General features: G+C 42.9%; 1 protein-coding gene across 6 annotated transcripts in view; it reads right to left on the minus strand.

Annotated features, from left to right (window-relative positions):
• LOC115176735 (semaphorin-6D) overlaps positions 1 to 14,522 on the minus strand; it is a 152,038-nt gene that overhangs the window by 67,470 nt on the left and 70,046 nt on the right. For 5 of the 6 annotated variants that reach the window (XM_029736979.1, XM_029736972.1, XM_029736973.1 and 2 more), the window contains one exon: positions 12,888 to 13,084. The exons of the other annotated variant lie outside the window; for it this stretch is intronic. The gene's annotated coding sequence lies outside the window, so the exon portion shown is untranslated. The remainder of the gene's footprint in view (positions 1 to 12,887; positions 13,085 to 14,522) is intronic. 6 annotated transcript variants of the gene reach the window in all.

Here is a 14,522-nt window from a genome sequence, read left to right on the forward strand (position 1 = left end):
GACTGCACTCGTTTTCCCCCTCTTAAATCTTTCAAATTTGTGGTCTGGCATTCATCCAAATCAAAACCATTTTTGTGTGAATTGAAACAAGGAGCAAGGACCCCACCCCCTACTTTCACGAGAAACTGTGCATACATGCATGCATGCATACATACATACATACATACATACATACATACATACATACATACATACATACATACATACATACATACATACATACATACATACATACATACATGCATGCATACATGCATACATACATACATACATGCATGCATACATGCATACATACTTTTAAAAGGACTCGTCAAAACATTCCATACAGTGCTACGCTTGGGCGTTAGGGTTCATAAAATCCCCAAATAGCAAGTGGTGCCTTGTAAAGCAAAGGTCGACTTTGCAAGTCACGTCTCTTACACCATAACCCTACGATAGTTAAGTTTCAATCGAAACAGACTGGCATCTCTAACGAGACCTAGGTATAGTTACAGCCCAAATAAAAATGATCTAATGTTCAAATTGTCTTCCAGAGTAGAAACTATAGCAATATTATTTACTTTGGGAGTGGGTACAATTACATTTTTGTCTATCCTATTAAATTACTAATCATACTGTAAAGAGGCAAAAGTAGCTTCCTTTGTGTTGAAATGCCATGCCAATTTAAGTCTGGAAGTAGTAATAGTGACGACTACCTTCCATTACATTACATCCCTGTGCCATCTAAAATTAGCCATGCTCATAGTCTCTCGCCCGGGTAGAGATCCACTTTAATCTTTGTTATTTTGTTTCTTCATTCCTGGGATTGGCAGTGCAGATGTCTTTTCTGTGTGCTTAAGCTCCACAGCCATATGTCACCACTGCCCTGTCCATGACACGCACACTTTTAATCAGCGCTCAGTGATGGACCACATTGGGTCCTTTAGGGCTGAAGCTTTGAGTCCTGGACTGATACAGATGTGCTCTGAGCTGGTTGGCTGCCTGCATCCAGTGCTGAGCTTCATCACACACATTCCTGAGTAGCAAAAAGTTAACAACTGTGAGTTACTGTGACCCATAGGAGTCTCATTATATTTACATCTTTTAGTGGCTGGCATTTAACAAACTGAATATATACAGCAGATAATGATAGAGGGAAAGTCCTCTATCCCTCTAGCCCAGGGAACATCAACTAGGATTCAGCCACGGTCCAATTTTGTCTTCAGCGGATGGTCGGGGGGCCGGAACATAATTACAAATAATTTGAAGACAGCAAATTGACCGCAAAAAGCCCAAACAGATACCCTACATGACCAAAAGTATGTGGACACCTGCTCGAACATCTCATTCCAAATTTATGGGCATTAATATGGAGTTGGTCTCCCCTTTGCTGCTATAACAGCCTCCACTCTTCTGGGAAGGCTTTCCACTAGATGATGGAACATTGCTGCGGGGACTTGCTTCCATTCAGCCACAAGAGCATTAGTGAGGTCGGGCACTGATGTTGGGCGATTAGGTCTGGCTCGCAGTCGGCGTTCCAATTCATTCCAAAGGTGTTTCGATGGGGTTGAGGTCAGGGCTCTGTAAGGGCCAGTTAAGTTCTTCCACAACGATCTCGACAAACCATTTCTGTATGGACCTCGCTTTGTGCATGGGCGCATTGTCATGCTGAAACAGGAAAAGGCCTTCCCTCAACTGTTGCCACAGTTAGAAGCACAGAATGGTCTAGAATGTCATTGTATGCTGTAACATTAAGATTTCCCTTCACTGGAACTAAGGGGCCTAGAACAGAACATGAATAACAGCCCCAGACCATTATTCCTCCTTCACCAAACTTTACAGTTGGCACTACACATTCGAGCAGGTAGCGTTCTCCTGGCATCCGCCAAACCCAGATTCGTCCGTCGGACTGCCAGATGGTGAAGCATGATTCATCACTCCGGAGAAGGCCTTTCCACTGCTCCAGAATCCAATGGTGGCGAGCTTTACACCACTCCAGCTGACGCTTGGCATTGTGCATGGTGATCTTAGGCTTGTGTGCGGCTGCTCGGCCATGGAAACCTATTTCATGAAGCTCCCAACGGACAGTTCTTGTGCTGACGTTGCTTCCAGAGGCAGTTTGGAACTCGGCAGTGAGTGTTGCAACTGAGGACAGACGATTTTTACGGGCTATGCACTTCAGCACTCGGGGGTCCCATTCTGTGAGCTTGTGTGGCCTACCACTTTGCGACTGAGCCGTTGCTGCTCCTAGACGTTTCCACTTCACAATAACAGCACTTACAGTTGACCAGGGCAGCTCTAGCAGGGCAGAAATTTGACAAACTGACTTGATGGAAAGGTGGCATCCTATGACGGTGCCACGTTGAAAGTCTCTTTAGTGAGGCCATTCTACTGTCAATGTTTGACTATGGAGATGGCTGTGTGCTCGATTTTATACACGTCATATATAGTGTATAATGTTTGACTAAAACAATAATTTCAAACCTTGCTTACATTTGTATATGATCAAGTTTCTCTCTAATACACGTGGCAATACTTGGGAACAGATTTCTTAAATTAAAGTCACTTGTAGCTGATTTCCTGGTGTTGTTAGTCTTATGTCCAACAAGCCAAGGGGGTATGCAGTCAATTCAATCAGGAAAGGTGAAGTGTGAAAGATGCTTATGCGGATTAATGTTGACATGATAATGCAAATGGCAGATGAAAGACTTCACCCACACTCATGTTCCACTGAACAACATCAAATCAGAATTCCTACTCAGAATATACTTTACTTTAAGGACAGTGCGTGTGCACGCGCGCATGTGTGTGCATGCATGTGCGCCCACCAATTATGTAGATTTTAAAAGCATTCTAGGTTCACCTCAATGCCCTGCACTGAAAAAGTACAGACAAGGGGCAATGTCAAGATGACAAGTGCAAACAGCCAAAAGCTAAAAAAGGACTTCCTATTAAAACTAAAGTATCCATTTTGGATGACAGCCAACTGTCCAAGTAAATCAATTTTAATTTGTTCAGGAGTTATCTGAAGGGTGAAAGTGATGTAATTTTAATAAGGAAATATGAACTTTAAGATGATTAAATGAATTAGAATTTTTTCTTCAAAGTTTACATTATTCAATAGCTGAATACATTTGCATACATGCAGTTACATTCCAAGAAAACTCAGTAAATGTCTTAAGTCCCATTACCTTACAGGCAAACCTGCATTTATTAATCAACTGAATTTTCTTTCATTAGTTTATCGTAAAACATTGCAAAGGCTTTAGGACTTTCTAAATCTGCAACAAAACCAGGACTATTAGAGCCAACAAGCATCATATAGTCCATATAGACCTTCTGAAATGAGAGCACTTTCAGTATTTATTTAGACCTCAAACCAAGAGGCTGGCAAAGAATCACCCTGGGAGGTGGTTTAGTGGGGTATAGCAAAACACAATCAGGAAACCTGAATCTCCTACCTGACTGATGTCTTCATCCAGACCGGACCGTTGGGAGAGGAGGATGAGAGTAGGACAGAGGGTTGTGGAGGTCAGATAGCCATACATAACCAGCCTTGCTGTTGACATTGTAGAACTCATTCTGTGGTTTTAGAGGCATTTCTCTTCCACTTTGGTGAGAGGATTTATTTACATGTCTCGGCCTGCAGCTTTCATTTGGCTAGATTTTATGGAGTGAGAGAGTCCTAGCGTTTGGGGGAGTAAGGTCTGCAGATAGTATGTGCTGACAGTAGAGCTGTTATCACAGAGGGAGTGCTGCTTGTCTCCTCACAGCTTAAGTACTTAAGGGTGTGTGTGTGTGTGTGTGTGTGTGTGTGTGTGTGTGTGTGTGTGTGTGTGTGTGTGTGTGTGTGTGTGTGTGTGTGTGTGTGTGTGTGTGTGTGTGTGTGTGTGTGTGTGTGTGTGAGTGAGTGAGTGAGTGAGTGAGTGAGTGAGTGAGTGAGTGAGTGAGTGAGTGAGTGAGTGAGTGAGTGAGTGAGTGAGTGAGTGAGTGAGTGAGTGAGAGAGAGAGAGAGATTTGGATCGAACCCTACTGCCTGGAGTGTCTGAGAGGACACCTCATAAAAAATTCCATGCTGTGTGAAGTTCATATTTTTTCAGAGGAACGTTAACTGGATGAAGAAGTTGCATCATTAATTTGTCTCCTTTATCATTCCATGTTACTTCGAACTCAGCAAAGTACAAAAGCAGAGCATGTCCGTAACTACATATGAGGATACCGAGGGCCAGACCTCAATATTTTTTTGTAATTTGTAATGAAATAATATACAAATATATATATATAAATACAAATATATATGTTGTACACAATAAAGAAAATAAATTACGGGTCAACATCTAAATATTGCTCCTAGCATTCATCAAAGCTCAGGACGCTTAAATTCTTTATTTGACTACTCTAAATCGCACCTGCCTTTGCGAACAAGTGGAATTATGAACAGTGGTTTGTTCGTTATGATCACCTGCATCCCCCTGATTTGCCTTTTTAACAACACATTCACCACTCTCTCAAATGGCTAACTCCACCCTCTCGCAACACAGGCCGAGGGCCTGAGTTATTTTACTTATTCCACATTTTGTTGTGTTACAGCCCGAATTCAAAATGTATGATTATTTTTTTCATTGTTTTTTTTTTTTTTTACACACAATACCCCATAATGAAAATTTTACCAAATTTATTGAAAATGAAATACAGAAATATCTAATTTAAGTATTCACACCCCTGAGTATATACTTTGTAGAAGCACCGTTGGCAGCGATTACGGCTGTAAGTCTTTCTGGGTAGGTCTCTAAGAGCTAGACAACCACTTTAAGGTCTTGCCATAGATTTTCAAGCAGATTTAAGTCAAAACTAACTCTGCCATTCAGAAACATTCATTGTCTTTTTGGTAAGCAACTCCAGTGTAAATGTGGCCTTATAGTTTATTGTCCCGCTGAAAGGTGAATTCATCTCCACCAGTCTGGTAGAAAGAAGACTGAACCAGATTTTCCACTTGGATTTGGCCTGTTCTTAGCTGCATTCCATTTCTATTTTATCATGAAAACTCCCAGTCCTTAACGATTACAAGCATACCCATAACATGATGCATCCACCACTATGCTTGAAAATATTGAGAGTGGTACTCAGTAATGTGTTGCATTGGATTTGCCCCAAACATAACACCTTGTATTCAGGACAAAAAGTTAATTGCTTTGGTACATTTTTGCAGTATTACTTTAGTGCCTTGTTTTAAACAGGATGCATGTTTGGGAAAATGTTTATTCTGTACAGGCTTCCTTCTTTTCACTCTGTCAATTAGGTTAGTATTGTGGAGTAACTACAACGTTGTTGATCCATCCTCAGTTTTCTCCGATTACAGCCATTCAACTCTGTAACTGATTTAAAGTCACCATTGACCCCATGGTGAAATCCCTGAGTTGTTTCCTTCCTCTCCGGCAACTGAGTTAGGAAGGACGCCTGTATCTTTGTTGTGACTGGGTGTGTTGATATACCATCCAAAGTGTAATTAATAACTTCACCATGCTTAAAGGGATATTCAATGTCTGATTTTTTTTTTTTTTTACCCATCTACTAATAGGTGCCATTCGTTCGATCGGGTTCAAGTCCAGGCTTTGGCTCGGTCCAGGACTTGTCCTGAAGCCAATCCTGCATTGTCTTGGCTGTGTGCTTAGGGTCGTTGTCCTGTTGGAAGGTGAACCTTCACCCCAGTCTGAGGTCCTGAGCACTCTGGAGCAGTTTTTCATCAAGGATCTCTCTGTACTTTGCTCCGTTCATCTTTACCTCGATCCTGACTAGTCTCCCAGTTCCTGCCTCTGAAAAACATCCTCACAGCATGATGCTGCCACCACCATGCTTCACCGTAGGGATGGTGCCAGGTTTCCTCCAGATGTGACGCTTGGCATTCAGTCCAAAAAGTTGGTTTCATCAGACCAGAGAATCTTGTTTCTCATGGTCTGAGAGTCCTTTAGGTGCCTGTTGGCAAACTACAAGTGGCTGTTGTGCCTTTTACTGAGGAGTGGCTTCCGCCTGGCCACTCTACCATAAAGGCCTGATTGGTGGAGTGCTGCAGAGATGGTTGTCTTTCTGGAAGGTTCTGCCATCTCGACAGAGGAACGCTGGAGCTTTGTCAAGAGTGACCAGCGGGTCCTTGGTCACCTCCCTAACCCAAGGTCCTTCTCCCCCGATTGCTCAGTTTGGCCTGGGCGGCCAGCTCTAGGAAAGTCTTGTTGGTTCCAAACTTCTTCCATTTAAGAATGATGGAGGCCACTGTGTTCTTGGGGACCTTCAATGCTGCAGAATTGTTTTTCTACCCTTCCCCAGATCTGTGCCTTGATACAATCCTGTCTCTGAGCTCCACGGACAATTCCTTCAACTTGCTGGCTCGGTTTCTGCTCTGACATGCACTGTCAACAGTGGGACCTTATATAGACAGGTGTGTGCCTTTCCAAATCATGTCCAATAAATTGAAATGACCACAGGTGGACTCCAATCAAGTTGTAGAAACATCTCAAGGATGATCAATGGAAACAGGATGCACCTAAGCTCAATTTCGAATCTCATAGCAAAGGGTCTGAATACTTATGTAAATAAACTATTTGAGTTTTTACGCTGTTTTTGCTTTGTCATTATGGGATTTTGTGTGTAGATTGATGATAATTTGTATTTATTAATGCACTTAGAATAAGGTTGTAACGTAATAAAATGTGGAAAAAGGGAAGGGGTCTGAATACTTTCTGAATGCACTGTAATTGTATGTTTGGGGTACAGAGATGAGGCAGTCATTCAAAAATCATGTTAATACAATATATTTGCACACAGAGTGAGTCCATGCAACTTATTATGTGACTTGTTAAGCACATTTTTACTCCTGAACATGGAGTATTTAGGCTTTGTTAGGAGGTGAACACCCTCCTAACAAAGGGGCTGAATACTTATTGACGCAAGACATTTCAGCTTTTCATTTTTATTTGTAAAAATAAATAAAAAAAACATAATGAGCAAAAATATTTAAAACCCAACATGTAACAATTTCAAAGATTTTAATGAGTTACAGTTCATATAAAGATATCAGTCAATTTAAATAAATTAATTAGGCCCTAATCTATGGATTTATCTTGACTGGGAATACAGATATCCATCTGCTGGTCACAGATAACTTAAAAAAAAGGTATGGGCGTGGATCCGTCAATATCTGGTGTGACCACCATTTGCTTCATGCAGTGCAACACATTTCCTTCGCATAGAGTTGATCAGGCTGTTGATTGTGGCCTATGGAATGTTGTCCCACTCCTCTTTAATGGCTGTGCGAAGTTTCCGGATATTGGCGGGAACTGTAACACGCTGTAGTACACGTTGATCCAGAGCATTCCAAACATGCTCAATATGTGACATGTCTGGTGAGCATGCAGGCCATGGAAGAACTGGGACATTTTCAGCTTCCAGGAATTGTATACAGATCCTTGCAACATGGGGCCAAGGAGGCGGCATATGGTAGAGAAATTAACATTCAATTATTTTGCAACAGCTCTGGTGGACATTCCTGTAGTCATCATGCCAATTGCACGCTCCCTCAAAATTGAGACATCTGTGGCATTGTGTTGTGTATCAAAACTGCACATTTTAGAGTGGCCTTTTATTGTCCCCAGCACAAGGTGCACCTCTGTAATGATCATGCTATTTAATCAGCTTCTTGATATGCCACACCTGTCAGGTGGCTGGATTATCTTGGCACAGGGATGTAAACAAATGTGTTCCCAAAATTTGAGAGATAAGCTTTTTATGCGTATAGAACATTTCGGGTATCTTTAATTTCAGCTCATGAAATATGGGACCAACACTTTACATGTTGCATTTATATTTTTATTCAGTGTATTTCCACTTTGACATTATGGGGTATTGTGTGTAAGCCAGCGACAAAAAATACAAATGTAATGAATTTTAAAGGCTGTAACACAACAAAATGTGGGAGGGGTGTGAATATTTTCTTAAGGCACTGTATGTCAGTCAGGTGGCTAGCTGCCAGCAGAGGCTTTTATTTAAGTAACGTTGAAGGGCTCTGGTCTGGCTAGTATTACTTAGCAAGCTAGAAGGATGAAGTAAGAAGCTAACAATAAATGGAGCCTACCTCAGCAGGATAAAAAAAATACGCTACTAAGTTCTCATAATAACTTTTCTTTACAGAGAGTAGGCTACTGAGATAGACAGTGATGTGGCGCTCAGTGGTGAGGCTGAGGCAGGCTGCAATGCTTGCAGGAGGAAGCAGAGGAGACAGACAGAACGGAAGCAAGCAAAGCGAGAGGTCAGTACAGTGGTTCCGAAACTTGGGGTCAGGGCCCCATGTGGGGTCCCCTGAGAAAATCTGTACTAATCTTATCAAACAAGTTAGGAACATAAACAAGAGGATATGTTTCAATATGAACATATCTACATGGCCCATCTTCCCTATTGGCCTATATTAAAATGCAAACAATACAGTTATTAAAGTTTTAGCTTCATCGCTATTTAATTCCTTGAGAGGAAGAACACACAGAAGAGATATTGTGAACGCTTTTCTAGCCTAGCTCATTTCTTTCTCACTCATCTCCACCGTGTTGCCTCCCATGGTCTCTAAGGACCAGCCGAGGTTGGGGGGCATTAGCATTCCCAAATAGAAAATCCCACAGATGCTTAGGGGAAAGTCCCACAAGATGCAATGATCTATGGATCAATATCCGGAGCTTAACGCAGTGTATTCACAGAATATTAAGTCATCGTGGGAAAGTTATCCCATCATGCTCCAGGTGAAAAGAGCCAAAGCCCACAATTATCCTAAGCTAGCCACCCACCCACAATGCTACGGTTTGAGATGATCAAATGCAAATCGTATCAATGAACAGAGAAAAACTCCTTTCAGGTAGAAGTCTGTCGATTTAATAAAATGCGAGAGCTACATCTGTAATCAAAACATTGATGCATAAATCAAAAGTAAGCAACATGGATTTATTTGAATAGTGTCCACAGGGACTTCGGGCATTCAGACACAAACTCATTGCTCAAACGTCAACAACGGCAACTGTGTAAACAGAACATCTCGTTGCTGACATCCTGACATGTACAGTGCCTATATTCCTATAAACCCCAGAGACTCCTAGGCCTGCCATTAGTCTGACTCTTGTCTCTGTCAAATCCCTCCTTGCAACTCACTTCTTTTCAAAGGGAGCGGAGCAGAAGCCTGTGACATGTTACGCGTGCATCCACTGCACACATCATTGATAGTAATGGGGAGGTAAAGTAGGCAGGGAGGGGTGTGTGTGAGAAAGTGTGTATGCAGGGGGGTAGCAAGTCAGGATTACACAAGCAGAGCATGTGTGCCGCTCCGCGAGATCAATTCATGTCACCATGGCAAACGGCGTGACAACCAGTCCCCTCCCAGTCACCATCTGCCTTGTCCCCAAGCCAATTTGTCACAGCACATTCATGTGTGGCGATGCCCTCCTTTAACATTGAGGAAGATGGCTGTGGGGAAAAGGAAGCAAGGAAGGAAGCAAGGAAGGAAGGAAGGAAGGAAGCGAGGAAGCAAGGAAGCGAGGAAGCAAGGAAGGAAAGAAGGGAGAAAATAGCATCGGTAGAAGGTTTAAGCTTGAGCCCTGGAAACCAAGTGTGAACGGCGGCAGGAGTTCAGAACGGTTGGCAAAGGCAAACTGGCTAAGGAACTTTTGGGAACTACTGGCAGCACACTTATTGAGGTACTACTGGTTTGGACTGGTGTCAGAACTTAGTTTGCACCCAACTGAATTAGAATTACCTAATTGAGGTGAACACCCTCCAGCATTTTGTCACGTAAGATGCCGTCATTCTAACGTGACACACAGTTACCAGGAGCCATCAGTCTAAACAAACGTGGAACTCATCTGTAAGAACCATGATTTTGCTCATCCGCCTAACACTAGTTCATAATTCTCCACTCTCTGAACCTATGATGCAGTGGCTACTACAGCAAACCATGCTCGATCAGCTGAGCCAACTAGTGCTACTCTGTTTGAATGGCCATTAGAGTAGGTAGTTTGCCAGCTTGCTGATGAAGTTGTACAGCACCAAAGTTATGGGACTATTTTAAGAAATCAGATTGCGTCTGACTGACAGCCGGCACTGTGCCTCGCTACTTTGTAACATTTGGCCAACGCCATAACGCCACAGAGAGCAGTCAGCTGTGCTGCAAAACTCAGCGCACTAGTCACAGCAGAACAGAAACTGCCTTATCATGAAAACTCACTAGTGCTATTAGCTAGAATTTCACTACACTAGCTAGCGTGAGTATTCAGCATTGAGTGTGTGAACTTGCTAGAATCTCTTTGATTTCATATGGATTGATTTGAGACTGGAAAGATGGCGCCGACAGACATGGCAGCTCTGCTTCTAGCTCCTAAGCAACTTTGCAGTATTTTGTTTTTTTGTGTGTTATTTCTTATATTATTATAATATATGACACCCTAGACCCACTTCAATTTGCTCACCGCCCCAATAGATCCACAGACAATGCAATCGCCATCACACTGCACACTGCCCTATCCCATTTGGACAAGAGGAATACCTATATAAGAATGCTGTTCATTGACTACAGCTCAGCACTCAACACCACAGTACCCTCCAAGCTCATCATCAAGCTCGGGGCCCTGGGTCTGAACCCCGCCCTGTGCAACTGGGTCCTGGACTTCCTGACGGGCCACCCCCGGGTGGTGAAGGTAGGAAACAACACCTCCACTTCACTGATCCTCAACACAGGGGCCCTACATGGGTTCGTGCTCGGCCCCTTCCTGTAGTCCATGTTCACCCATGACTGTGTGGCCACACACGCCTCCAACTCAATCATCAAGTTTGCAGACGACACAACCATAGTAGGCCTGATTACCAACAATGATGAGACAGTCTACAGGGAGGAGGTGAGGGCCCTGGCGGAGTGGTGCCAGGAAAATAACGTCTCCCTCAACGTCAACAAAATGAAGGAGTGGATCGTGGACTTCAGGAAAAAGCAGAGGGAGCATGGCCCGATCCACATCGACTGGACCACAGTGGAGAAGGTGGAAAGCTTCAAGTTCCTCGTCATACACGTCACTGACGATCTGAAATGGTCCACCCACACAGACAGTGTGGTAAAGGCGCAACAGCGCCACTTCAACCTCAGGAGGCTGAAGAAATTTGGCTTGGCTCCTATGACCCTCACAAACTTTCACAGATGCACAATAGAGAGCATTCTGTCGGGCTGCATCACCGCCTGATATGGAAACTGCACCGCTCGCAACCGCAGAGCTCTATATACATAGACATGGAATCACTATTTTAGTCAATGCCACTCCGACATTGCTCATCTTAATATTTATATATTTCTTAATTTCATTATTTTACTTTTAGATGTGTGTATTGTTGTTAATTATTACAGTATATATTTCTGCACTGTTGGAGCTAGTAACACAATAATTTCGCTACACCCGCAATAACATCTGCTAAATGTGTATGTGACCAATAACGTTTGATTTCAGCCAGCAAGCAGGTCACTAGTTACCTAGCAAATATTTGTGCACATTTCATACTGATTCTACAACCACAAAACACCTTAGCACAATGTAGAATTACGTAGTGAAGACTTTCTCATGAAACCCCCCCCATCAATATCAGCTACGGGTTTATAGTTTTTGGTAAGATTAACTGAATCTTGAGGATGAAAGGCAATTCAGTTTTGTGGATGAAATTAGTGTTTTTCAGACAGATCAGTGAAGACCCTCCAGTGGCAATGGAAACGGTTGGATGAATGTCTTATATGAGCTGTTATAGAGTAGTGAGGTTTTGGACAGGGCAATAAACTGGTGCCAACCAAGGCATTAAAAGGAGCGTACACTACAAATCAGAGCTTATTTCTTACCATCTTTCACTAGAAAATGCAGTGAAACAACCTTTGCAGCGATGCATGGAAGATCTGAATAGAATTTTACACATTTGTGCCAGTATGTGAGGCCAGTGGGACGGGGACAGTGCTTTATTGTGAAGTGAGTGGGTGTCAAGGTATGAAAGCAATGCGAGACAGTCTTCTCATATACATACACACACTGTTTGCTCTGACAATTCCTCCATTCAGTGCTCCGTCTGATCACATTTCATGCCTATGCTCCCACTGACTGGTGTTCCTTCCCATTTTACCATTTGTGGCAGTCATAATGAAAAGCAGAAAATGTCCAACCATAGAGCCAGGTGTAGACACCCAACTATTCTGCCAGTGACCAACTGAGCACAACACCCATATCCTCTTTCTACATGGCCAGCACACCAAACCCTAATGCATTGTTTGCCTGCTAAAATATTTGACAACAATGCAAGTGGCTGGCTTGCACTCACTTTGATCGATGCACAATGCTACACAATGGCCCGTGGTGTTTGTATACATAGCCGGCCAAAAGAGCGCTATCAGTACAAAGCCAATGCACATAAAGGGGTATGAAAGCAGAGGTGTCCAATGTGAACCCTCGTCCCGTCAAAAGGTTGAAAATACGGGCAACAGGGAGTGAAAAGGGTGACAGAGACAGAATAGCAGCTGTGTTGCTGTTATATAAAGCATTGAGGGCGGTTGTCCATCAAAGCCGGGCCTGTACAGGTAAGGCTTCAATGAAAGTCCTGAAGGGCTCATTTCCACGGCAGACAACAATCACTTCACGATGTGAGGGCTTACGTAAGCAGCTACGGGTGTTATCCGGAAGGCCATTGAAACATCTACTATAGGCATCATAGCACACCATTCTGTGACCCTTGAGTTATAGAACACCCATTAGATACGAGTCAGCATTTACTACACCCAGCATGTTTGGATCTTGTTTTCAAGCCAAGTTTCTATGTCTGAAATGTAGACATGAAGAGGGAAGAATAATGATGACAGTACTCACTTTCTGTATCAGTACAGATGGATTACACCGCCAAATGGGCCAGTCGATCTTTGGTTCCTCCCAACAGATGTGAAGAATTCAGAGGGTCTGATCTGATAAGTACGGAGGGGGAGAGGTTGTGCAGTTGGAGGAGGGTCAGGGGGTTGAACCCCCCTCAGATTTTTTCACAATTAGTTTTGCAATCCTCAGCAAACTTCCTGTGAGAGAAAAAAAACAAAAGACAAACAACATGAGCCGTGCGCTGCAGCAGTGATGGCCCAGTACGTAAAACAACAGGAGGGAGATTCTCAAAGCACAGCTGCGCTGCAACACACAGGCTAATAACCTCTGCCTTTTCAACGCACAGCCTCGGCAGGATACTGCAACGGGCCACTGACCCATGACTGAGGAAGACATGCGGGGGGCAAACATCCACTTAGCATAATCTCCTCAGTCGCTTTACTGTCATAACATAGCAGCATAACACAAGCAGATGAGCTCTAAATAGAACCAGATGCATGGGGCTCCACAGGGGTAGAGGTGGTGAGGCGACAGAGACGCTGCGGCGCTACAGTATAGTGAGAACTTATCTCTATACTTATCCCTTTCTTAACCTTTCTGGGAAGGGGGTTCCGCTAGCAGAACACCTGGCCTACAGCCAGTGAAATTGCAGGGCGTCAAATTCAAACAACAGAAATCTCATAATTAAATTTCCTCAAACATACAAGTACTATACACCATTTTAAAGATAAACTTCTCATTAATCCAACTACAGTGTCCGATTTGAAAAAGGCTTTACGGTGAAAGCACCCCATGCGATTATGTTAGGTCAGCGCCTAGCCATAAAAAAACCATACAGCCATTTTCCAAAGAAGGAGAGGTGTCAAAAGTCAGAAATAGCGTTAAAATGAATCACTAACCTTTGATGATCTTCATCTGGTGGCACTCCCAGGACTCCATGTTAGACAATAAATGTTTGTTTTGTTCGATAAAGTTAATCTTTATGTCCAAAAACCTCATTTGAAATTGGCGTGTTATGTTCAGAAATGCATTGTCTCAAACAAACATCCGGTGAAAATGCAGAGAGCCACATGAAATTACAGAAATACTCATCATAAACATTGATATAAGATACAGGTGTTATACATACGACTAAAGATACACTTCTTGTTAATCCAGCCGCTGTGTCCGATTTCAAAAAGGCTTTACGGTGAAAGCACACCATACGATTATGTTAGGTCAGCGCCTAGCCACAAAAACCATACAGCCATTTTCCAACCAAGGAGAGGTGTCACAAAAGTCAGAAATAGCATTAAAATGAATCACTTACCTTTGATGATCTTCATCTGATGGCACTACCAGGTCTCCATGTTAGACAATAAATGTTTGTTTTGTTTGATAAAGTTGATCTTTATGTCCAAATACCTCCTTTTTGTTCGCACGTTTAGTCCAGTAATCCAAATGCACAAAGCGCGGGCACAAAGTCTAAACGAAAAGTCAAAAAAGTTCCATTTGAGTTCGTAGAAACATGTCATACGATGATTCTAATCAATCCTTAGGGTGTTTTTATCATAAATATTTAATAATGTTTCAACCGGACAATACTGTTTTCATTAGAAAGGAAAGCGAACGGAGCTCGCGCTCACGGCCACGCGC

The sequence above is a fragment of the Salmo trutta genome, chromosome 37 (genome assembly GCF_901001165.1).
Source record: "Salmo trutta chromosome 37, fSalTru1.1, whole genome shotgun sequence".
Taxonomy (NCBI): domain Eukaryota; kingdom Metazoa; phylum Chordata; class Actinopteri; order Salmoniformes; family Salmonidae; genus Salmo; species Salmo trutta.